General features: G+C 37.5%; 1 pseudogene; it reads left to right on the forward strand.

Moving 5' to 3' along the window:
* Window positions 1-22,291, forward strand: part of LOC128030157 (uncharacterized) — a 72,582-nt pseudogene extending 50,291 nt beyond the window's left edge.
* The last annotated feature ends 4,778 nt before the right edge of the window (window positions 22,292-27,069 follow it).

Consider the following 27,069-nt stretch of genomic DNA (forward strand, 5'->3'; position numbering starts at 1 on the left):
TTGTTTCTTTGCCTGCTTTAGAATGCATTCATATGTTTGATTTGTGTAGTTACAGTATGAAAGACTAATAAAACTGCCATTTAGCAAAACAGACAAAAAATACTTGAAACTTAAACTTTGGAATAGTAGAAATAATAGAAATAGAGAGGTTTTTCAGCCTTTCAGGGAAAAAAAGGTAGATGTATGTTTTGCTCCATAATAAGTCTGGATGATTCTCAAGCCCAACATAAGACTTTGCAATAGACTGAAGTACCAACATTTTGTAAGAATCACAAAAACCCCTTGAAATCAGTCCATTCTGTTTTCCTTGTAGGCTGAACTGGCTCTCATTTACTTTCAAAGATATAAATATTCTGCCAATAAAAAAAATTTCGGGCTTGTTTTAATACCGGCAGCCATATCACCCTGCAGCCCATGATCGGTTACCCACTGAAGCTAAGCAGGGCTGATCCTGGTCAGGACCTGGATGGGAGACCTCCTGGGAAAACTAGGTTGCTGCTGGAAGAGGTGCTAGTGAGGCCAGCAGAGGGTGCTCACCCTGAGGTTTGTGTGGGCCCTAGCACCCCAGCGTAGAGACGGGGACACTATGCTGTCAGTAAGCACCGTCCTTCGGATGAGACGTTAAACCGAGGTCCTGACTCTCTGTTGTCAGTAAAAATCCCAGGATGTCTTTTGAAAAGAGCAGAGGTGTGACCTCAGCATCCTGGCTAAGTTCACCCATTTGCCCATCTGGGGTCATCTCTTCTTAGGTGTTCTGGACTGGAGCTTGTATAAATCCTAGTTACCAAACATAGAAACAAATAGAGACATCATTAGCATAGCTGCTGTTCCAACAAAGTAAAATTAATTAGTTTAACCCAAGCCAAAGAATAAGAATGTGCATTTGATCAGAGACAACTACACTCACAATTTAAGAGATACATTATTCGAATGCTTGGTGAAAGAGATGCGTTTTTAATCTAGATTTAAACAGAGAGAGTGTGTCTGAACCCCGAACATTATCAGGAAGGCTATTCCAGAGTTTGGGAGCCAAATGTGAAAAAGTTCTGCCTCCTTTAGTGGACTTTGCTGTCCTAAGAACTACCAAAAGTTCAGTGTTTTGTGACTTTAGGGAGCGTGATGGATTATAACGTGGCAGAAGACTAGTTAGGTACACAGGAGCTAAACCATTTAGGGCCTTATAGGTAATGATAATTTGTAACTGATACGGAACTTTATAGGTAGCCAGTGCAATTTGGGGTAATATGATCATATTTTCTTGACCTGGTAAGGACTCTAGCTGCTGCATTTTGGACTACCTGTAGCTTGTTGACAACCACCTAGAAAAGCATTACAATAGTCCAGTCTAGAGGTCATAAATGCATGAACTAGCTTTTCTGCATCAGAAACAGATAACATGTTTCATAGCTTGGCAATGTTTCTAAGATGGAAGAATTTGTCAGTTTTTGTAACATGGGAAATATGATTTTCAAAAGACAAATTGCTGAACACTTCGAGTTCACATTAAAGGAGTGAGTCATAGCGAAGGTTCATCGTGCTGCAAAACATGCATTATCATTTAGGGCTCTTCTTCTTCAACCCAACCCTCCCCACCCCCAGTTCCACAAAAGGAGTAACACACATGGGCATTTAACTCATCAGTTGTGGAAACACAGTGATGACATCACTCACTTATCTTCAGTCAACAGCATCATGCTGAGATGACATCACTAAGAGGTTTCAATCAGCACAGCTTCTCAGCAGGTGGTCACTATGCCAACAGCGTTACCGGTCTGAGCAACATCTTAACGAGCTGATCTTAATTACATCCAGACAGGCCCTACAGAGCCTGAGACACCTGCTGACCTCATAGAACAGGAAAAGAGTGAGGGAATGAATGAAAGCATTCTCAGCACTAATGAGAGTTTAATAATGTCTGGCTTCAGTAAACTGCTGTCAGATCGGCTACCTGACAACCTGTCCATGGCTTTTGATGTGTGTGTGCATGTGGTTAACAGGTGGTCAGAATGACTTCTATGTTATAAGCATATAGGCAATTACTTCAGCACACTGTGATTGCAGATCCATGTTAACCCCCTGTGATATTACTACTTATTTCAGTCTCTGATGCTCAGAAGATGACTAAAGAAACAATTTTCAATGCAATGTTGCCTTTATAAGTGTTTGACTGCACATAAAGAACAATTATGACTGTAAAGACTTCTCATGGCATGATTGCCAATTGACTTTTTATCTCAGAACTGTGATATTTTGCAATATATCAAATATCTTATATGTTTCAGCTTTATGACATAATGACATATTATCACATGACTATAACTTGCCTTTTTATGTCACAATTATGGTTTACCAAAACAAATTATGATTTAGTTTTTTTCATGTGAAATGGGCTTCCATACTTGGACAAATATAAAAAAATTCTGAAGGTGAAAGTTTTCATTCTTTAATTCTACATTATTTAATTTGATCAAAAAATACATTTTCTAAATTTACTGCATATTTTATGCAAAACGTTTTTTTTCACCTTGTCCTTTCACTTCTTAGATTAACTTTTTTAAACAAATGAAATTCATAAACTATTATTTCCCTCAGTTCTCCCATGCTCTACAAAATCAAGGTTGTAGATCTCCATTGCAGAATTCCATGACATTCCATTTAAGTGATGCTCTATTATGCTTTTTAAAGTTGAATGTAACCCACTGTTAGCAGAAATCAACTTGGAACAAAAAAATCTGATAAAGAGACCCAAGCCATTTTATCATGGGATAGGCCTTCATGTATTATTGAAAAGTCAACAGACAGAGACAGCACCGGGTCAGTCTAACATACTAATCCTTGTATTGATTTGTTTGGGACCTTATACAGTGTGACTTCAGAGAGATGGACTATGGTCCATGAGTGATTCTACATCTTATGGAGTTTGTGTTGTTTAAGTTTTGAAAAATGGAGCAGAGTCTTCTGAATGTAGAACTGTTGTACCATATACCTTGTGTGGTAACTGCAGGAACTTGGTTCACAAACATCTATATCCACAACCTCCAGCCTCTCATCTCCGTTCTTTCTGTAATTAAGTAGCGTCCCCTAAAGGCAAAGTCATATATGTAGAATGTTCAAATAGGATTTTGGTTCCGTTAGGATTATGTGTTATTACACCTATGTGTGTAAAGCGATTCTTCAGCTTCTTTTCTTGCCCCGTCTGATTTAACATCTGTACCCTTGCAATCACTTCTTGAAAATCAATAGCGCTGCTGCAGTGACGCTGTACTGACACACACCAAGAACAATTGTGCATGTGTGAGACAATCCCAATCTCACCTTCAACTTTCTTAAATGTGTAATAAAAAGCAATTTCACCTCTGTTAGAAGACAAGAAAAAGCATTTCTCCTCCCTCTCTGCTCTGTTCACACAAGGCGATCTGTCAGAGAGCTCATCATATCCAGAGCTTGTTTAAAACGTTCTCCGAGACGACTAGCACAATGCGGCCCGCAGCCCGCCGCTGTTTCTCCTGACAGGCCGGCGCTGCGGCTCTGAAACAGACTGATGGGTCGGCATTGTTCTAAAGGTCATTTAGCAGAGCTGCGGTCTTCTCTGGCTAATGATGTCATAATGAGGGGTTGTGTGGGCCAGCGGTTAACAGAGTCAGACAATAGGCTTTTTCATTGCCAGGCTTAGCCTGGTGTGCTGCTAAAGGGGTGACCAAATTAAACTAAAGTGAGCATTTTAGAATATAGTCTCCTTTTATGGCAGATGTATTATTTTATGATATTTGGCCTATATTATGAACTCTCTTATTTTCCACACTGTATGCACATTCCAACATGAATCCACTGTATTTTCTTGTGATTTGACCTTTTAGTCACTTGTGCATGTCTTTTATAACAGTATTACTCGTTGTCTTACATCAGTTACAGAGAATTTCATATGCTCATATTTTGGAGTATAATTAAGCCATTATTCCCATGTGAAAGTCATTGCTCCTCTACAGGAGCGGTTAACTTCAATCAGATCAATAATCCAGTTTACTGTAAAGGCCTCAAAATTCAGAATCAATACCGCCACTTTCCAACACTTAACAGCCTGTTACATAATTAAACTATTAATTACACACAGTTTAATCTCTTCATTTTTGTTTAAATAAAAGCTTTCTCAGACCTGTTTTTCTTTCTTAGTGCTTAGTGTTGTGTACCTGAAATTTTCTGAAATTGTCTTTTTTAATCGAGGCATAGTGTCTGGTCCTCATTGCTTTTTATTCTGACTGTGAGACACCCATTTAGACATTTAAAGAAACTGTGAAAACTATGAAACTATAAGAAACTATGCGTTGTGTCTGTGTTTAAGAGACAGAATTTGAAAAGAATTTGCAATAGAATTTGGTGTTTCAAAATATTCATTTTCCATGTTTTTCTATATTATTATGAGTAAATAATAACCATATTTTAATTTTGAAGTGAATTATTTCTTTATTTGCAAGTTGTCTATTGGATATTCCGTATATTTGTGCTTATTTTAACATTTATATAAGATTTACATTGTGTTTTCTGTAGCTTGGTAAATTTTCAGCAGTTGAAAATGAAAGTGAAAGTGAAAGTGAAGTGACATTCAGCCAAGTATGGTGACCCATACTCAGAATTTGTGCTCTGCATTTAACCCATCCGAAATGCACACACACAGAGCAGTGAACACACACACACACTGTGAGCACACACCCGGAGCAGTGGGCAGCCATTTATGCTGCGGCGCCCGGGGAGCAGTTGGGGGTTCAATGCCTTGCTCAAGGGCACCTAAGTCGTGGTATTGAAGGTGGAGAGAGAACTGTACATGCAATCCCCCCACCCACAATTCCGTCTGGCCCAAGACTAGAACCCACAACCCTTCGATTGGGAGTCCAACCCTCTAACCATTAGGCCACGTCTTCCCCAAGAAGAATGAGAGCAAAATGAGAGCAAAATGTCAAATATCTGCAAAAATGCTCAGGGTGCTTAAACTTGGTCAGACTCTAACAAGATTAGATCAGCATTGCATCTCATTCCGAGGGACTTGCTGACCAAACAGCACTGAACAGGACTCAAAACTAATTTTGTTGGCAAACAGGAAAGGTCACTGAATGAATCTGAAGGACAGATTTTTGTGAAAGGATTCAAAAAATTTGATTCAAAATATAATTGCCTCCAAATATATCTCCTCTGGCATAGTCATGCCACAATTGAATTCTTTACACAGTTGGGATACTTTCATTTTCTTAGACAATTTTCCTTTAAAAGTGATGGATTATTAAACATGTTCTCTAGAATTGCAATACTTCATGGAGCTTCCTGGGATGCTTCGTACTGAATCTTGAGTGTGAAAGTTTGCCAAAACATGATTTAACAGATTTGTGGTTTATGACTAAGCTCTTGGTAATGTTAATAACATCACAGGTAGCTTAATAAACCTGAAGTTCTTCATGTATGTCTTAATATAGAGTAGAATTTAGAGCCAGTTTATACAATTAGTAAAGGAAATATAGCTTATATTGTAGATGACTTATGTGTTTATTGGTATATGTCATATACTGTGTATATAATAGATACATATGTGACTCTGGACCACAAAACCACTCTTGAGTCGCTTTGGTATATTTTTATCAATAGCACAAAAAAAACATTGTATGGGGCAGAATTATCGATTTTTCTTTTATGCCAAAAAGTACAGATGATGTTCCATGAATATATTTTGTAAATTCCCTACTGTTAATATGTCAAAACGTAATTATTATATACGTAATTACACCCTGAGATTCCAGGTTTTCAAATAGTTGTATCTCGGCCAAATATTGTCCGATCCTAACAGACCACACATCAATGGAAAGCTTATTTATTCAGCTTTCACAATATGTATGACACTTAAGACTGGTGTTGTGCTCCAGGGTCACATATGGTAAAGTAATAACACATCTAGTGAGGCTACACACAAATGGATGTGTAATTTAGGGCACAGAGAAAGATAGGAAAATTGGTAAGGAAAAGAATATGAGGAGGCATAAGCAGGGTTTGAGCTTTTCAATGAACAGGCCTCCTACTGAGTGTGAACATATTAATATTAATGGCTGCATTCCTCTGATTCCTGGCTCGCTCAAACAACACATTTATTTGACCTGACAATTACAGCCCCACAAATGCAATAGTGTTATTCAACATTTCCCTTTCACAGCTTTTCATATTCAGGCCAACAGAAGAGGAGTTCAGAGAAAAGATTTAGGATAATTCTTTGTGAAAGGATGGATAAAACATGACTTGCCCCCATGTCATTCGTAGCCCATATTACTTACTTTATTCACTAGATCAGAAACAGAGAAAATGCTCTTTTCATACATTGCAACTGAATGGTGACCACAGGCTATCAAACTTCAAAAATAAAAAGCACTACAGAAGTACATCACGCATTAGTCCATGCAACATGTATGCTGTATTTCAAGTCCTTAAAAGCCAAACAACAGCTTTGTTTTTGTAAGTCTTTTTATTGTATTTTTATTGTATTTTTATTTTATTTTATTTTTATTGTAAGTCTAATCTTTCCCACTGCTGTACCTCTTGAATGTCAAGATTGATTCTTAGAATGTCAAGATCTGATTTACTAAAAAAAAAAAGTGACTCCTATGAACCAATTCTTTCTAATGAGCCACCTCCACGGTCAAGGCATGAAAAAACTATTAAAACAATAATGTAAAGAATACTTTACATTGAAAATAGTTTTATATTAACCAACTTTCTATGAAACCAGTGCAGGTAAAGACAACCGTCTTTGGCCTCGTTTGATTCATTTTACAACCAAACACCAGAAAACATAATGCCTTTACCTAATATTTTATGAAATTTAACAAGCTCAAGTGTCGATTCATTTTCAGCTAACGAATGTATTTTTTATTGAAATCTGTGCAAAGGATTGTGAGCGATTGAAAGATGCAAAGGATACGCCTATTTCATCTGAATGAAGGACACAATGCAAAGACTGCATACTAAAGATCTTTTTTAAATTGAGACGTCCTTCGATGGAACTTTATGATGAGGCAGCTTGGATATGCAGCCTTATAAAGATGCATCCTTCCCTGTGAGAAGCACTCTTAGTCTGATTTATAAATAAAGGACTCTTTGGTACTCGTCTTTTGAGTTGATCCAAACAAAACAACATCAGAATTTACCATATGAATTAGTGTGCGGAATCCTGTAAATTAATCTTGTGCTTTCTGAATCACCATTAAGTTATCATCACTTTCAATAGTCTATAATATGTTACAGAATTGGAACTGGATAACTTGCATAAAGCGAAATGAAATGTAATCAGATCAGAATTGTGTCAAATCAGGAAAAGGTCCTTTATGGTCCTTGTTGCCTTTTTAAAGCTTGACAATATTTAGTCTCCATTCACTTTCAGTTTATGCAAACAAAACTCATACTTTGAGTCCCTTTAAAGCTTTGCACATTACTTTTTGCAAATTTTCTTTTAAACCTCTCTTGAGTATCTTCACCACATAGACTGTGTTAATGCAGACACTGCCAGGGGCTGTACACCTCCACCGGGGCTCAGGCACGTTACCAACTCCTGGTCCGCCAGCTGCTGTCAGACGTCCATAATCGTGTATGTATCTAAGAAACATTCAAGCAGATTTATGCATTCAATTTGAACTTCTTAAATGGAGAATCCCTCAGTGCCCCTAGCAGTTTTCCTCTGGGCTGAGCATTTGACTTTATCCGTCCCTTTTATCTGTTGCTGAGAGCTTCGAGTCAGCATCAGGCAGTGATATGCAGCTTTGGAGCGAACGCGAACACCAGCATCAATCCCTAAAGTAATTATCTCAGCTCCTCCTCATTCCAAAAGGCTGAATATAAGTGAAGTTTTCAGCTCCCAGTGGCAGCCATGTTGCCTTTGATAAACGGTGCAACTAATAAAATTTGTGTGCAAAAGCAAGTGTATGTGTTTTAGTGTATTCTGCTTTCACACAGCCTGGCTAGGAGTATAAATTCTCCTGCACGCAGTCTTGTCTTTCTGCCATGCAGTCTCTCACACGCACACACAAAAGCAGATACAGATAGGCAGGCGAGTCTGGTTGTGCTAGATTGGAATTGTCAGAGGTGTCACATTAAATGTGCTATTATTAAGTCCAGGCTGAATTTTATGGCCTTGCAGGATCGTAAATTGGTCGGTCAGTTCCTTAAATTACGTATCCGTAGAGCGATGTGCTCTATCTGTCCTCACTTTTCTTCTGCTTTACTTTCTCTTTTTTGCTTTCTCTCTTTTTCTCCGCCTCCCTTTCAGTGCGTACATATACGAGAGCTTGATCTTGACTCTGTGGCCCTGGTTGAAATGGATGGCATGAGTGTGACGGGATGAGAGGAGAGCGGGATGCTGAGAGTGGCTGACATCGGCGTTCACAGAGGCTTTAGGGGTCACCGCGGCCCTTGGCCAAAGCCGCGACCCTCCTGAGGGAATAACAAAAGAGCCTGTCTCAGTATATCGATCGAGAGAAACGTACAAGGAGCTTTTTGTGCGTTGTAAAAGTTGGGGAGTCTAAAAGTCGCACTCTGTAGCAGATCTGAACGTTTGCGAAATGTCTTTAAATGTTTTTTATGGAGAAAAAAAATCTGCACAAAAATCATTGTACAATACAGAATTAAGTGTTGACTTGGGTCACATTGTATGGACACGATTAATAAGTGTTGTACAGCTGTTTGTGGCACTCATCTGTATTTGATTGTTTGAAGCTCAAGGACTTTGAGATGAGGTGTCTTTAGGGCCAATATTTCACTTTAACTGACCTTGTCTGTCAACTCTTGTTCTGATGTATTGATGATGCTTAATTAAAACACACTCTGGGTGAAGGGGTTAAGCTAATAGGCAGAGGAGGACGGCAGATACATCAATAACTCAGATCAGGGAAATGAAGATCTCAGGCTCTCAAAGGAGAGATAAAGATGGTGTTTAACAAATTAACATAAGAACTAAGGTGATAAAGCAGTAAAAAAAAATCATTAAATTATAAGCACTTTTCTCTCTCGTGAGAACCAGCTAGCAGATCGCAGTCAACACTTAATTAAAGTTCGGGAAAAAGACTGCTGTTGACTTTAAGCCAAACATAAACAGACTTTATTGATTCTGTAGACTATGATTCAGATTATTGGTAAAAATCAGAAAACTTACTGTGAGATTCACCCCAAAGTAATTGCATTTTTTAAGCCTATTTTTAGGACCATTAACGTTTTTTGCACCGTGACACACAATTCAAAGCTATATTTATTTAAATGTCAATTTAAAGGCAGTATAAAGAAATCCTACCATTAATCTATATATAATATATGCTAGTTTACTGAAAATCAGCATTAAAATTAATAGGAAATGCTAGATGCGTTCAGAGGGATGTGCTTAATGTCATCTAAATAATGTAATTTAATTAATGTCACAATGCAATTTCTTTAATGCAAGTCAAATGTCTCTTGACTTTTCGAGAATGTGTGGAATTATTAGGAATTCAAAAAGTTGCATGTCACATTTCAGTGCATGAAGAGCTGTTTTCTTTTTCCAGATGGCCACAGAGGTGTTGGAGGATCTTCTGGAGAAGGGTGACGAAGTTGTGGAGGTGTGTGTTTAGTTTATTATCTTTTTTAAATGGAAGAAGTTACTCATTTCACAAGTTAGACAGATATTGGATTAATCTAAATAAATCATGCCAGACTGACAGATGTTAAAAAAGAAAATGAATTACTTGATTTTAACATTTAAGGTGTATGTTTCCTGTTGTTGTGGTTGTGTATTTTCAGCTCCACCTGGTAGGATGTTTTACACCAGCATTTGATACATTGCTCATTGTCTTGGATTAATAATATTTGGCATTGTATCCTGCTGAAATCGTAGTCTGTTTGTGTGGAAGTGCTGTGCTCTTCACTTACATGATTAGCTATGGAAATTCTGATCACAATGCTAGGGTGGCTTTGTACATTGATGGACCAGCATGCACACACATTGTTCATCTTTTTCCCACTCCCTATTGCCACATAAATGATGGTTTGCTTTGGTGCCTCAAAATTATTCAATTAGAAGAAGGCATACTGATCTTTTCTTCAGACTAGATTAAAAATTATTTATACACTACAAACAACATCCTGAGTTGATGCATAATTAATTAGCAAAACTGAAGCCATTACATTATTAAACAAATGAATATGAAACATATGATTTGAGAGATTTAATTTTTTAGAACTTTTATCACCAGTCCTGCTGAATGCTTTGATATGTTGGAATTGGAACTGGCCAATTAAATTCCTTTGATTCCCATTCCTAGTCTACGATCTGATGAGTCCAGTCACACGCACACACACACACACACACACACACACACTATATCTCTTTTTCTCTAATAGATATCTGACAGATTGAGAGCACTTAGAGAGTGTTCTGAACATTTGGCTCAGGAGAGTCAGAGAGTGTGAAACAAAGAGACAGAGAGAGTGGGAGTGAGAGATGTTTGAACTCTCTGTGGTGTGTTATTGAGACATCAGAGGAGGATATAGAGTGTAACAGTAGGTGATAAAGTGAAGAGCACTTCAACACAGCACAATAAAAGCATGCGCACACAACTCTTCCCAAAAGCCCATTTGCATGTGACTTCCCCTTATTCAATATTCTCATTTTCCTGGGTTCAAACAAAGCTGCCCGATTGTTTCTTTCTCCCTCTCTGTTTGCCGCAAAATAAGGTTCTTTTAATCCTGCCTGAAATCAAATATTTATAGTGGTGACAGAGTGCACAGGAAGTGCTTTAGGTTTGTTTTGTTAATTACAAGTGTCTGACAGACTGTCTCTCGTGTACCCTGTTTGTATGTATGTACTGTAGGCAAGAGTGGGGTAAGATGTACCAGATTTTACATAATTTATCCTATAGGCCAGTATTCCCAAACCCTCTTCCTGGAGTAACTCCAACTCTGCTATCTGGAACTGATGTGAAATATGGGACTGATTTACATGGCAATAAATAAATAAATTATATATATAGCTATTTTTTAGCCAGATAACTAACATTTTTATTCAATGTTTAAGCCTATAAATACAATATATTTTTGAATATTATATATCTATTTTTTATTTTATACATTCATTCATGTACAGTATATGTATTTTATAATTTTTCTGTTTCAGGTGTGGTATCTGTTGGAATGGCTGTTTTATTTGCAGCTGGATAAACCAGACATGACAAGCAACGGTGTGAACTTCAGAAAATCTTGGATGTACCTTAGCAAGGCCAAAAAGTTACAACTCACGCACATATACATACCGTTCTTTTGGAAATGATGAGGCCATCTGATTTCATCATGGCGTAGTTTTCATTCTCCCCCACATACAGTGCACCCCCCCCCCCCCCCCAACACACACACACACACATTTTCTACCTGGCTGATTTCTCTCCTCCTCCCTTGGTCCCTTCTCATTTTTTCCATCTGTCATGGCTCTCTCAGCATGCCGTCAGCTCTTTTTCTACTGTGAAATTTCTCTAACGCCGCTGGTGTCCGAGTGCTATAGAAATGGAAAATGAAAGCCAAAGTTTGAAAGAAAATGAGAGAGGGAATAGATTGCAGGGTGAGGTATGACAATACATATAGCTCTTTTTTTTTTTTTTTTTTTTTTTTTTTTTTTTTTTTTACCATCGCCTGTCCTTTTCTTGTTTTCTACTCCTCCTCCCCATTTCCATCTCTTCCTCAAGCTTTTTCTCTGTTACTGGACATTGATTCTCTCTGAAGAAACAATTGGTCACTGCATGTAGTCTCTCTTGTTCCTCTTTCATCAGTTTTCTGTCTCTACGTCTTACATGCTTAATGTTGTTGCAGAATGTGCTACTGATGGGTAGTTACGGCCAGCCAACAGGAAAGCAGGAGACATCTATCTCAGTACACTTATTGATTCCAGTGGCCTTTTAAAGTCTCAGACATGTAAACCTTCAAATTATAACAGCCAGACGAGTCGTAATACAAACTCTGACCCTGTCTCAGCACCCAACACTTCATGTAAAAACCTGTCTGGGTTTTAACCTCATCAATAAATTAAAAGTTATGGGATATACAAATGGATAAGGAAACATAAAGCAAAAACTGACCCCATGTGTAAAATATGATTGAATTAAAAATTGTCATAATTTAATATGTTTTATTTAATATATATTTTTGTATTATTTTCTTCCTTTATAAATGAACATATGCTCTTTTATTTCAGAGTCATTTAAGAGTATTTCTCCATGTGCATAATTTAGAAGGACTTCCTAGGGCTTTGGAGTTTGTCTACTGTTTAAATCTGTGAAGAAGAATCTCTGTTTGTGCTGCCTTATGAATGTTCTAAAAGGAAATTTGAGAGTTGAAATTAGCTCATTAGCACAAAACATGTAAATAAGACCTGAGAGTCATGCTCTTGGCTTTGTTTCAGACTTGTGAATATTTAACTACTTTAGCTAATGTCTCAATTATTAATCTGCTCTTTAATCAGTGTCTTATGTTGGCCAAGCTTGTTAGCTGTGTTATAAATATGGCCATAATAAAGCAAATAGTAATTATTTATTAATTAGCCTTTTTGAAGGTCATCTCTCTGCACTGTGAGATATACTGCCAGTTATGAATGAGATACTAGTATATTGCTTAGTATTAAAAGTGATAATACTAAGCAATATGTGATCACCATTGATTTTCTGCCATCTGCTCAATGTCCAGCTCTTTACACATCCATCCCTCAGTCCACCTCTCCTCCCCCTCCATATATACATACTGTACATCACTACCTCTCTTTTCTCTTTATTTCACTCCTGCCATTCCTCACTACCTGTCTTTCCATCTATTCCTTGCTAACTCTTTTCTTCCTCTTTTCCTCGATGCTTTTTTTTGTGTGTGGTCCTGTTTATACTCACAATTATCTGTCTTGCTGTTTCGATCACAAATGGTCAGCTGAGATTTATTGCTGCTTATACTTGGTGCTAAAGGATTAGTTCACCCAAAATTGAAATTGTACCCCCTCATGTTTTTCCAGGTCTTCATGATTTTTTCTCTGTTTATGGAACACAGAACATTTTTAATAATATCTTTTCTATTCACTATTTTCAATGAAAATATAAAGAATGCTTTCAAGCTTTAAAAAGTATGTAAAATAACTATAAAGGTATCAAAAATGTATCATCTATATAATTCATGGTCCATATTCTGAGACCTAATAGCATTTTGTGAGGAGCAGACCAAAATGTATTACATTTTTTCCCATTTTTCAGATGGTTTCAGTGTAGAAGTTCTCAGGATTAAGATCAGTTCAGTTCATTAACAAATCATTTTGATATTGCAAATTCATTGAAATAATCTGACTCAAGAATTTTGCTTTTGGTAAAAAAGGAAAATCATATACTTGTTGGGAAAGATATGAGAATTTTGACAGACAAAAATTTAAGCAGCACATCAGTTTTTAATATTGATAATTTGAGGAATTGTTTCTTGGCCACCAAATCAGCATATTCAAATGATTTCTAAAGGATCATGTGACACTGAAGACTGGCGTAATGGTGCTAAAAAAATCAGCATTGCCATCATAGGGATAAAATATATTTTAAAATACAGTATATTAAAATAGAAAAAAACATTTTGAGTTGAATTTGTATTTCACAATCTTACATTTTATGGTATTTTTCACTAAATAAATGCTGAGCCCAAACTTCTAAATGGTAGTGTGGACTGTATATTAGTTTGTTTGCTTTACATTAGCAGTTACAGATGCATTTTTTGCCATTTCCAAGGAACCTCCAAGTGTAGTTTTGTGATCAGAAACTTGAAGCGTTTTTTAATGAGTTGGCCTGTTTTTCTTTCTCAATTTATTTATTTTTTTTCTCTTTTTCTCCTCCTTTTCATATGTCATTATCTCTTATTTCTTTCCACCAGCTCATTCTTCTTCATCCCTCAGTACATCTCTTTTTATTCTTCATTACCTCCGTCCTTTGTCCTGTATTGATCTGGACTGCATTGATTGAGCTTTGAGTGCATGACCACATTTTCAGCCATTAATAATCCTACATTTACTTATTTATCATGCTTATGTTATGATGCATATATACTCCAGCCTCTTGCTTCGTGAATAGGCAGTCACACTTTATTGATCCTCAAGGGGAAACTGAGGAAAGAAAAATGCGGAAGGCATTTCATCAGCTTTTGTTTTGTGTGGCAATATAGATCCTGTGTGTCACACTGTTACTGCAGCGTTAGTAAAGTGTCTCACTTCCAGTGTATTTGAATGAATATAACATTTCCTGGAAGAGATGCAAAAGTGTTTTTAGTTTTAAATGTGTTTATATGCAGACTTTGTCTGAGATTTGATAGTTTTATGTGTATTTTATGTGTAACTCTCCAGTCCAGTTTGGTCTTTTATCTGTAAAGGTTTAGAAAAAAAAATCACAACTGTGAAAAGATGTGCATATATTATTTATTTATATCCTGTATTGATTGTTACTGGTTTTATTTTCCTCAGGTTTAAGCATTGTATAATCATTTAAAGGGAAACAGGTCAATTTAACTCAAAGGGAATCATTTAAGATTTTAAAGGGAATTTGAACAGAATCACTGTTTCACGGCTGATCAGTGAGACGGCCAGCGATTCATTGAACGAGCCGTATAACATCAACTCTGCAATGGATATTAATATCCAAAGTATTGTGAAAACACTATTAATTAGCACAGTAACAAGATTGGCAGTTTAAGACATTAACTTGATACTTCTCTTTTCAATATGAATAAGGCATTATTAGATAAATCTAAGACATATAAACTAATCTAACACATTAGCACACGCATTCAAACATTCACACAAGTTGCAGGAAGATCGAAAGTTAGGGAAGGATGAGTTTAAGAGAATGAAATGAAATCCCAAGTTTACAGCAATATGTGGAATTGCATAGAACAAACATCAATCACTTGATTAACCCTCGCATTGAGTTCCTCAGTGAGGTTAAAATTATATTAGATACACCAGTGATTGCATGATTCCTTTATCTTTTGGATACTATTAGCCTAAATAAGCTGAATAATTACCTGATTAAATGTAAAACATTACTTAAGATGGCTAACTATAATATCCTCTGCTAAATATAATTTCAAGGTTAATGATAATAAATTTGCAATGCTTCATTAATTGTTTCTTAATGTGCATGTGTTGTGAGGATTTGCAGCGCATTTAGTTATATGCATGTGTTGTGAGGATTTGCAGCGCATTTAGTTACATGCATGTGTTGTGAGGATTTGCAACGCGTTTCATTATATGCATAGGTTGTGATGATTTGCAACAGTTGTGTTGTCAAAATGATGAAGATGTTTTCTTCATTTGCTGGTGTTTTTTCAGTTTTCATGTGTTTTCTTAAGCAGCGTGTTGAGCTCTCTCGGCCACCGTGTATTTCTGTTTTTTGGGACTCCTTTTTTATCCTATATTTACTTCATTCAATAACAGAAAAAAAGACACAACTCTTGATGTGAAAAATACAATAAACAGAAGACGACGATGGGTATAATATAAAATATCAACTGTCTCAGACATTTTTTTTTTTTATATTGAACGTACCGTAGCTGTTTACTTGGCTTTTTGATCCATAGACATGGAAATGGACACAGCGACCCCCCTGGATTCAACGGCGACAAGTAAAGTCAATTAGAAGCGCGCACTCCCTGGAGGTCGAGCATACTGTGCAGACTCAAACTGAGCTTGATGATGTAGCTATCATGTGAGCAACCTGTCGGACAATTGTAAGTCTTCTAATCGCTGTGCCAAGATAAATCTGAATCACCCACCGAATTTTGTAGACGTTGTTGAATAATTGTGTCCCGTTGCTTTTATGGACTTTCTATGGGCTTCTCCCTTGACTTTATGCCTCCACGTCCCCCCGATAGCCTCATAAACAGTAAAAGATTGCCTGCGAGCTTCTCCTCCTGTCCATACGGTAATTTCTCTACTGTGTGTGAGAGAGTCGCATGTTATGACGCAATCATTAGCCTATTTTTACAAAAACTGCTTCTACGGCGCAAAAACGTAAGATACAAGGTAATGGGGCCTTTTATACATTTTCGTGTTTCTTTAGAAATATCGAATGGACAATTGGAGTCTTTAAACGGCTCAGATGCAAAGTTATTCGCTGTCAAAGTGAAGCCAAAATGAATGGGAGTCAATGGAATGCTAACAGCAGGTGGGGGTCCGCTATCCAATGGTGGCGCCCAGGGATGCTTCAATAAAATATGAAACCCTGCCCCCTGGTTTGATCAAATAGCATGCTTCCGCTTAGCCAGCTATGGATAAACTTTTAGCCCGGCAACAGAATCTTATCTTTTTTATAGCGTGTGCAATATCTGAATTCAGATTGACTTTTAGAGTAGATTGATGTTTTATGTATTCTAGTCTAGAGAACCATCCGGTGTGTTTGCTTGTATCTCTGTGCTCCCAGTTAAGTGAGAGCTGCAGAGCATCTTTCGTTCAGTTCGTTATTTTTGTTTGTTGTTTTAGCTCAGGTCTGTAGTTTCGATGTAGAGCCATTCTCATCTCTTGGAAGGTGTTATTACTGCTCTTGGAGAAATCACTTCTTGTAGACACGAGCACACACAGGATTGGAGTCACTTTCGTCTATAGATTCACACAGAAACCATCCTTCCCTTTGTTATCACTCTGTGCTGTTTCCTTTTTTGCCACTCATATTTTCCTTTTTTGACACAAAGAAGTATTTGAAAGCTGACCTTTTTTCTTTGAACTTTTGTGTGTGTGTGTAATATAGAAAGTGAAGAATCAGGGCACTGAGAGTCATGGATATGCTAGTCGTATATTATTTACTAAAATATGTTTTTTTTCTCTGAAGTCCAGTGGAATTACATATTAAACAAAATAATATTTGGTGTTAAATGTCGAGCTAAAGTCCACAAAGAGCTTCTGCTTGTAGCTGCCCCACTTCCCCAGGTGAACGAACCCGAGTGGAGAGCTGTGGCGATGGCATCGTCTGTGGACCTGTTGGCTCTATAGGCAAACTGGTAAGGATCGAAGCTGAGTAGGAGGTGTGAGACTATGTGGGTCCAGACCAGCTTCTCAAAGCACTTCGTAATGGTAGGTGTGAGTGCAACAGGCCGGAAGTCATTCAGACAGCTGATGGTGTTCTTCAGGATTGGGATGATTGTGGAGGTCTTCAGGCAGGATGGAACAACAGCCTGAGAGAGGGACTGGTTAAAGATCTTGGTGAAGACCCCTGCCAGCTTGCCCGCAGCAGATGATTAATGCAAATAAAAAAATAAAAATACCTGTATATATTTATATGTGCTGCATTTAGGTCTTTCACTCTAAAAATTCAGACTGCAAAGTTACAACAATCTTTTGCCGTCACAGTGTAGTTTAGCAGTGAAGGAAACACTGTTGTCTGCCTCCAAGGAAAGAAAATAATGTGCACGGTTGGGTGGGTGGGTGTGTGTGTAAACTGTGCAGATATAAATGACTATCTGTCAGCTGAACAGTAAGGCCAGTTGTGGATCAGAAGTCGGTCCAGCCCAGTAATTCATCAAAGGAAAGAGGTACAGAACAAGAATGAGAGATATGGTCTGAAGAGAGTGATTTAAGGACAGTGGGAGGAGTCCTTGATGGTAATCTGAATGATGAAAGAAAGCCGAGAAAGAGGGAAGGACAGACACAACACAATCACTTTTCATTGCTTTCAACAAACAAGCGCACACTATGCCTGCCACACGCTTTCTGGGACCAATGAACATATATATAATGATTGAACAGTGAAATATTTAATTTTATGTTACTATTACATAAGATTTGTATGTGTGCGTGTGTATACTGTTCTAGATTAACTATACTTGTGACTGATTGTAATGCTGCCTTCACATACAATCGGAATTATCGTTAATACAAGAAATTAATACAAGAAATTCATTTCTGATTATCTTTAATTAGAAATTTGATGTGAAGGACTCTTAAGTTATATTTACTACTGGGAAATTCAGAAATAATTTTGATACCAGAGTTTCCGATTTTGGCAGGTCATAATCTTTAAGCATGGCGGTAGGGAGAACCATTCCTGCTACCAGTGCTGTTCTCACAACAACTACATCCCATTGTCTTGTTGCTAAACTAGTGTATTTATAGGCTAAATATGAATGATCATTCAAAGCATATTGTATGTTTTATAAGCAGTGAAATAAGTGTGTATTTGACCGAAATTCCAGAATTGTCAGCAAACATGTATAGAATGGTGAATGTTTATGATAGTGAACCAATGGGATGCTACATTTGATTCTTTCCAACATTAAAGCACTTCAATACGACAAGCTCATAATTACGACTTCATAAGTGGGAAATAGGAAATTTGCGATAGCACGTGAATGCACCATAAAAACTTAAATAGAAAATAATTATGACTAGTGAAGATATGTTGGTGCGTGATGTCATATTCTGCTCCTGTCCCTTTTCACAGCACCGTCCAAACGAATTTTGCCTAGTCTAGTGTGACCACAGCTTAAGATGGCCATAGCAGAAGATTGCAGACTCTTTTCTGCCCTTTTATACACAAACACCACCTCCAGCCAATATTCTTCAGCACAGACCTTCTCCCCCAGACAGAACTTCTCTGTAAAGCTGCTATTTCAGAACATAGAAATACATCAGTGGAGAAGGTAGAAGTCTTGGATAAAGGAGGGATTACTTGCAAAAAGGGGGAGATACCGTTCAGCAGTAGCTGAACATTTCCACTGTGTATATGTTTGAGAGCTTAGAGGCTGTAAAGATGAGGAGATTGAGTGTGTGATGGGTGAACTGTGGGTTTGTGGAAGGTGTTTTTGACTGTGTGTGTCAGTAGATGATGGAGTGTAACTCTTATCGGGACTGGAGATCAGGTCTCAGTAATTACAGGGTTGAACTCCAGATGGTGGCTGTTGCTGAGGTAACACATTAGCTGGAGTGCTGTCCTCCTCTAGAATGATTAAATAAACACAACTCAGATCTGTGAATCCAAATCACTGGAGCTGTGGAACAAGTGTTTCAAAGTCAATTTATTTATTGGCAGAGGGAGTGGGTGGAGTGGTACAGGCAGGGTCATTCTCTGTATGCCATGCTTTTTTTTATCCCTGCGGAAAATCATCTCAGTGGATTGCTCTCATGAGGATTATGTGTTGAATTTAGAGATATACTTGCACAAAATATTGCAAATATGTGAATTTTTATTTTTAAGGATTTTTAATAATTTTCCCATCAGAGGAGACAGAATTTCCCATGTTTGTAGATGCTGTATGTCACCTTACTTAATGAAATTCGGTCAAAAAATCTCTTCTGTCAAAAGTCTTTTTATTAAATCCATTCTTGCTTTTTCCACATCTCTTTCTGTCTTTCTGTTTTTCCATCAATCCATCGTTCTATCTATCTGTCTGTCTCTATTTGTCCATCCATCCATTCATTTGTCTGTCTCTTTCTATCTATCGTTCTGTCTATCATTCTGTTGTTCTTTCTATTGTTTCATCCGTCCATATAAACTTTACAAACATATATACTGTATACATATACTGCACATACTTCATGTGTGTGCAGTATATTTGCTCTGCATTTCATTGATTTCATACAGTTAAATGCACTGCAGTAAATATTTTTTATAAATTATTTGTTCTGATTTCTCTTTCTCTTCCAAGCCCCATCACACAAGCACTCACATATTTTAGTCACTTTTTAGGTGACTAATGCAAGTGAGCTAATGAATGTGCTTCACCGAATAACATTTAAAAGGTTCTTCTTTATTCAAATGCTTTATATAAGAGACTATATAAATTACCTATGCTTTTTTTTCTGATTGGTAAAGTGGATTTTTAAATCTCTGAACCAGGCATGTTACATTTACCTAGAAATGTTTGTTATTTTATATAAATTGGTCTATTAATTTGAGTGCTTAACCTGGAATGAAATGTACAGGAACGTTCACAGTAGTTATGCATTTACCAGTATATAACAAATTATTCAAAAGACATTTAAATGTTCTGGTCCTGTGAGCCTGTAAGAATTAAATGCCTAAGCGTTGCTTTATCATCACAATTAACCTTGATGTCGGCAGCGAAATGGCCCAACAGAACATGCAGACACATCAACACTGTGTTAAAACGCCCTCATGGGTCTCACTAAAGCTTTGTGGCCAATAACGTTGCAACGTTTGTGTGTGTGTGTGTTTGTGTGTGTGTGAAGGTCAGGTCTGTAGAGCAGGTAGGAGTTTCAGACTCTCCTGAGGTCTTATGATCGGTCTGTAAATGAGATCCCACGAGGCCCAGAGAGCCCTGTCGCCACTTGCTGTTGCTTAGCGACCGTTCCCACGGCTCTTAGGGTGATATAAGGGAGCAACGGGCTACCCACTGACAGTGTGTGTGTGTGTGTGTGATGACCTGGTTAGTCTGTGAGTGTGAAGGACTCTGTGGTTTCACTCCTGAGGGAGTTAAATAAGGTTCTATGGTGCTAAAACTCATTAAATAAAAAGAAGGACCGAGAGAAAAGAACAGCAAAGGAGAGGTTGATAAGTTGTGGGGTCACTCCAGCTTTTTAAATGACTGCTCTTTCAAGTATTAATAAGAAATGTGGTTTCTTAATTAAAGTCTGGTTGTTAGAGTGGACGAAACTTGTGCATCTGCATGATTTCAGTTCACTGAAGAGAGGTCTGTTCACCAAACACGCTGCCAGTACCACACAAGAAATGACCTTTTAAAAAATGTGTGAATTAGTCATTGTCGCATGACTCTTTCTGAATTTTGAGGAAGTTTAGTGTGACGTCTACACTCTTTTTACCCTTGCCGTCATTAGCCACATTTATATTACATACATAATTACTGCTGCTTATTCATGTCCGGTTTGCAATGATGTTTGAGTACTCACTCAAGTAATATTTTAGGAATTTTCAGTGTTGCTTATCATTCAAATAAACTATTAATTGATTAATTTTTATTAGTAGTAGTATTTATCTGTAATTCGACTAATGTAATAATAACTTTTTGTCTTTCTGTATTAATACAGAATTTTTGTGCATTTATTTTGACCTGGAATTTGTCAAATCATGGTGTCATTTTAAGTTTTTATTGTTGAAATGTTGTTTTTAATACATTATTACTTTGCACTCAATTCAGTCTTTATTGGTAGAGAAAATTTCAAACTCATTATGTTGTGGTTGCTTAATTTTTACATCTGCTTGCATCTGAATGTATTTGTAATTTAATTAACTAACTTGTTGAGCTTAATTGGTTAAAATGACAATTAATTGATCACTCATTAATCATGGGTATCCCTTATAGTCACAGTTGCACTGAAGCTGTGAAATGTTCTGTTATTAATTGCACTGATTCCCCTGCTGAAACAGGAAGAAATCCCCAGCAAGCTTTTTTATGTTAACCAAAGGGAGAAAGTGTGGGGGCAATATATTATTTGGCAGTCACATTGAGAATTGCTTTTTTTATCAGGGTATATTTTACAGTGATAAGAGTTGAGACAGTGGGGGGATTGAATTTCTCTTCCTCTCCTGGCAAGCACTTGCTGAACAGTTTCTCACCGATGCAGAACTCGCTTCGTTTGTGCTTGGAAAGAGTCACTAATTTGTGGAATTTGCCAGCTGACTTTGCTGGCAGCGGACCTTCTTGAAAAAAAAAAAAAAACGGAGGGAGAGAACGAGAGAGTCCTTGAAAGATGGAGAAAAGCGAAGTTAGATAAAAGAGAAATGTATAGGAGAAGAGAGTTTTGATTTAGTGGCGACTGCATAACATGCCAAGCCTGGAGTCAAAGCTGTGATTTCTCTTTTTACTCTCCAAACAAACACTGCCGCTGTTCCTCTGATAATAATCATAAGATCTGTTTTTTTTCTTCTTCTCACTATTGTTTATTAATCTATAGCTCTATGGGAAGCTATGCTGTGAGGACGCACAAATGTTTGAGCATACGGAGCAGCTGTTAGCAGAGCTGGGTGGTGAAGAGCATGGGGCTGATGATGATGATGATAATGATGAAGCTGGACCATCTTTAGACAACATTGAGGATGATTTTATTCAGAGCAGTGATGAAGAAGAAGATGCAATGGATCACTGACTGAATGAGCCTCACTCTTGTTTATTCTAACTGTTTCTATGGACTCGTCCAGTCAGAATATTAAAGTGAGAGCAAATGGCTCAATCTTCAAACAGTTTCCTAGTTTCCTCCTTCCCAGTTATTTTCCTCCTTCCCTTTCCATACTGTTTTGATAAGACAAACTAAAGCTGGGATGTATTTTTGCCTGTTTTTTTTTTTTTGTTTTGTTTTTTACATGCTGGGACTGCGTATGCGAACCATCAGGACATCTGTCACAATGATTTGGACACTGATCAAGATTGTGTTTCATAATAACTTGTACTGTTTACTGTTTTTGTACTTGTAAGTGTTGCAAATATTTAACCATGCCAAAATAAAACTATTGAAATAAAGGCATTTTAATTCCATAAAATACACATATCCATACAACATTTCATATTATATTAAAATATATATATATATATATATATATTGTTTTGCAAAGCGTTTTGCTTATTTTTTTTTTTTTTTTTTTTAAAGCAGCTAAATGCCAATATACATGTTCATGTTGCCTTGATGATGACAATGATGGTGGTGGTGTGGAAACATTGTCTTATTCAAACTTTATTATTACTAAAGATCTTGATTGTGAATGTAATGTCATAATCTAGAATCAACCACTAGCTGGAAGATGTTTTGTTAATGTCATTGCCCTAGGGATAAACTGAAGGAGCATTTTGGTTATGGCTGTGCAGAAATAGTCTTGTTGATCCTGATGGAGACCTCAAAAATATGGTATAATAGTACCCACCATCAAAATACATTAATCTAATGAGCCTTGATGTTTGTTTGTTGTTTTGTTTTCCGATGGTGTCTGTCTGTCTTCCAGTCCTCACAGAGAAGTGTCCTTATGAACTGCCTCTGTTTTTACCATCGAATAATTCAGAGACACTAGAACAAGCCCCCTGAGTTCAAACGAGACATTTGGTTTCATTTTATGAATCCTAAGCAAATCTCATAATCCGATCACACGAGGCCTGCCAGTTCCCTGCCCTAATGAAGATTCTCAAGCTTTAATTAAGCTTATGGACTTTTAGCTTCTCATGGATGGAGAGCTTGGATCAAATAGAGTCACATTTTGACTAAACCATTTCTCTCTCTCATTTTATTCTCTCAAGTTTCATGTAACTCTGACCTATGCCAATAAAAATTTGCATAATCCCTCTCATACATGCGCTACAGTTCAGAAGTTTTGGATAAATATATATTTTCTGAAACACACCTCTTAATACCTTCCAAAGCTACAATATGTCCAATCAATAACACATTAAAAACAGTAATGTTGTGAAATAATATTATTATTACATAATCGCATATTTTAAAATTTAATGTGATGGCTGAGCCATTGTCACATGGTTCTTCAGAAATCATTCTAATATGCTGAATTTGTTTCTGAAGAAACTTTTATTTATATTACTGTCAATGCTAAAAAAAAAAAAAAAAAAAAAAAAAAAAAAAAAAACAGTACATCTTTACTGCCACATTTGGTCAGTTTAAGACATCCTTATCATCCAGAACAGTGTACAGTAGTTTATTATAAAAATTAAAATTGTGTGATTACAAAAGCATGTCAAGGTTGAGATGTTATATCTGTTCTAATGATTCAGTGATATGTTTAAGAATTCCTGAAAGACAAATGAATGTGCTGGTGTAACCCCTCTCACCCGGGTCCTCTCTGACGCTCCGAGCGGGGCTCGAACCCGGGTCTTCCGGCATGGGAGGCAGACGCACTAACAAGGAGGCTAAATGGCTACAGCCATTCATGAGGTTTACCTGCACATCACTACTCGCTGGCCTCTGTTACACTGGCTGCAAAATAGATTTTTTATTTTGTTCTTATGCATTGAAGGCTGTTATGGGAAGCTCTCTTACAGAAAATCAGCAGAAAACAACAGGCAAACGGGAAGATGGATGATGAATTGGTCACCTGAATAGCAGGTCTAACTCACAGAAGTCGTCATTGTGTCTGTACTTGTCAGGTCTTTCTCAATGATACATTTAAAGCTAACTTTCCTCCTGAGGGTCAAGATTAAGCTTTGTACTGGTCCTGATTTAAATTATAAAGGCTAGTCATCTGATTGCCTTCATATTTTGGCAGCACAAAGCTTAAATGTCATAAGACTTGTCACTTTTTGATCATGACACTGTCACTGTGTGTCATGGAACATACTTGAATCAGACAAAACCAGCTGCCGTTTACGCCTTTTATATTCAGTTGGCATCACTAAACAAATAGATTCTCACTTACCAGCAGCCTTCCTGTCAATTTGATGTTTTTTGAGAGAAATGTGATGGCATGCTATGCCTTATGGGTAATATGTTCCCTTGAGTTCTCCTCCTGTATTGTTGACTCGTCCCCTCATCCATCGAAGGATCAGTTTTACACTTGGGCTTTTAGAATAATGCAAAGTTAAGATGGCAGCACGATTTCCACCAGGAAGAACATTGAGAACATGTTAAATTATTATCTGAAATAGGGCTGTGGAGTAAAAGTGTCAAGGGCAAAACTACTATTAAAGTCTTTCATATAAGCTTTACTAAGTTTAATGTTTAATCATCTGGACAGAACTGGGCAGTAATGTGCACAAATGCGGTACACTTTGGTGGCCTATGACTTTTATAAAAGCAGTTGTGACACTAACACAGTCTCACTAGCTGTAAACCAACATTTAGCCCCAACCTAATGATAGCTTTAATGAGCCTAAATTTGCAACTCTAAATTTGCAACTGGTGCTATTTTGCTGTTCCATTAAACAATTGCGCCACTGACCAGAAAAAACCTAGTCTAAAGTCAGTGGCGCGTTGCGCGTTGTTCATTATGCTATTTTAAGGGCGCATGCTTGACCATAGTGTATAGCGTGCACAACGCGCATACACTTTGCCCATGTAATCTACACAGATGCAACAGTTATTTTTGCAAATCATAAATTGTTACACTAAAAAAATATTAACACTTGAGATGACGGAAATCATTGTGGTGTGCCACGAAGATGTGAAAAAATAGGCATAAATCTAGCTTACAAATTATTCAGGCTAATTGTAGTAATTAAGGATCAGACATGTTTGAGGTCATATATGTATATAAGGACATCTGACAAATTGGTTTGTCCGTCAGGAACCAGGAAAAAAAATCGATGAAACAATTGTGGCTATTTCCTCCCACGCCTGTTTAACCGACGCTATTTTGGGTGGGTTTCTCCCATCCCCATAAAACACAACTTCTCTGTCTTTCACTGCTCTTACAAGAACATCAGTCTCCTCGGCTGTGAACCGCTCCCGGCGTGCGCCTGGTAAATACGCCATAATAGCAATCCATAATGGAACTTGCGTACCTGCTTTTAAAGGGAATGTTGGATGACGCTCTGATTGGTTTATTTCACGTTACGCCCAAACCACACCTATGAATAATGAAGCTACTTCAGACCAACCCATTTTAGATTTGCGCCGGGCGCAAGAGCCATTTATCCCGCCGGGAAAATAGCAACAGCGCCGAGACCCGCCCACAAAGTTACTTGCGCTTCACGCTTTGACACTTGCGTTTCAGATCGTTAAAATAGGGCCCCATATGTTGAAAAAAAAAGAAGCCTATATTTTGTATCATACTCGTGGAAAGTGCAGTTTGTGGTTTTCCCTGTTACTCGTCACAAACACTGTATAGCCGTGGGTTATATGCAGGATTGAGTAGAAAGGCTGAAGCACATTAATAATAACTCCATTGACTAATGAGAGCTCGGCTGGAATAGGGGATATTTTTAGTTTTGTGTGAGAAACTCCTCTATGGTGTACTGTACAGGGTTTAATGGCTGCACAGCCTAATATACTAACTAAGTGAACATGCAGCTCATTTATTAAGAGCAAAACTGCATTAAAGTACAAAAGTACTTTTTAAAGCTCCTTTATAAAACTCAACTATCTACTGTTCAGGTAATAAATGGTTTTACAGTAGATAAGGCGTTACTGTATGGATCTCAAATATTTTATTCTTAGTGGTGTCTTCTATTTTAAGTTAAAGCAGCAGATATTGCCATTAGTTTTAATTACAGAAGTGCTCTATCAAAACAAGCAATAGCTTCGTCTTTGCTCCCGGAAGGCATGGGAATTGAAAAGAGAAAGTGAAAATCTAATTCCGCAGTCAAATGAAAGTATTAGGCACACATTGTTTAGAGATATTCTTTGTTTTGTTGCAAACAGATAATCACTCTTCAGTATCCACAATCAAATTATTATGTTGCTATTGTTTATTCATTGCCTCAAGTTTTGTTTTGGTTTTCAAGAGAACAGGCTTTTTGTTTTGTTGAGTCGAAACATTGATGGTTAGTGTAGATCAACTCTCCTTCAGTTGAGTTCAGCAAGCCGAAGGGCGGCTTCTCTAAGAAGTGAAATAAGTGGTTTTGGGGCTTACGGCATGCCAAAACCTCTTCAAACTAAAGCGACTAAGTAAGTGGATACAGATTAAACACAGCTGTATTTCAAGTGCATGTCAACCAGATACCGCCCAAATAATCTGCCTCATCTCTTTGAAGAATTCACATTCACTGTGTGGGAACATAATCTCGGAGCAGAGAGATCCTGGCACAGATTAGCCTCTGGCATACTGCAATCCAAAGAACACGAATAGAGCCGAAGCAAGGCTTTGGAAAGGTTTTCTAGGCGGTTTGTCCTCAGATAAGTCTAGATCGAAGGATTGTAGAAGTATAATCCGAGTACCATCATGAGCCCTCCTAACATTCTCCTTATCGGGGCTCAGGCTGCGTACCCACAGAGGCTTTATTTCCTTACAGAATGAGAGAGAAACAAGTGTGACCAACATTACTGAGGCAGCGCAGGTTCCAGCCGAGCAGAACTTTCCAATTACCTGACACACGGGCATATAAACCGAGAGTTAGCTCTGTTTAAGCCTGCAAGTTCCTAAGAGATAAAGACAGATTCTAATCTCTGTTATTGTGTTC

This window comes from Carassius gibelio, chromosome A16 (genome assembly GCF_023724105.1).
Source record: "Carassius gibelio isolate Cgi1373 ecotype wild population from Czech Republic chromosome A16, carGib1.2-hapl.c, whole genome shotgun sequence".
NCBI lineage: Eukaryota > Metazoa > Chordata > Actinopteri > Cypriniformes > Cyprinidae > Carassius > Carassius gibelio.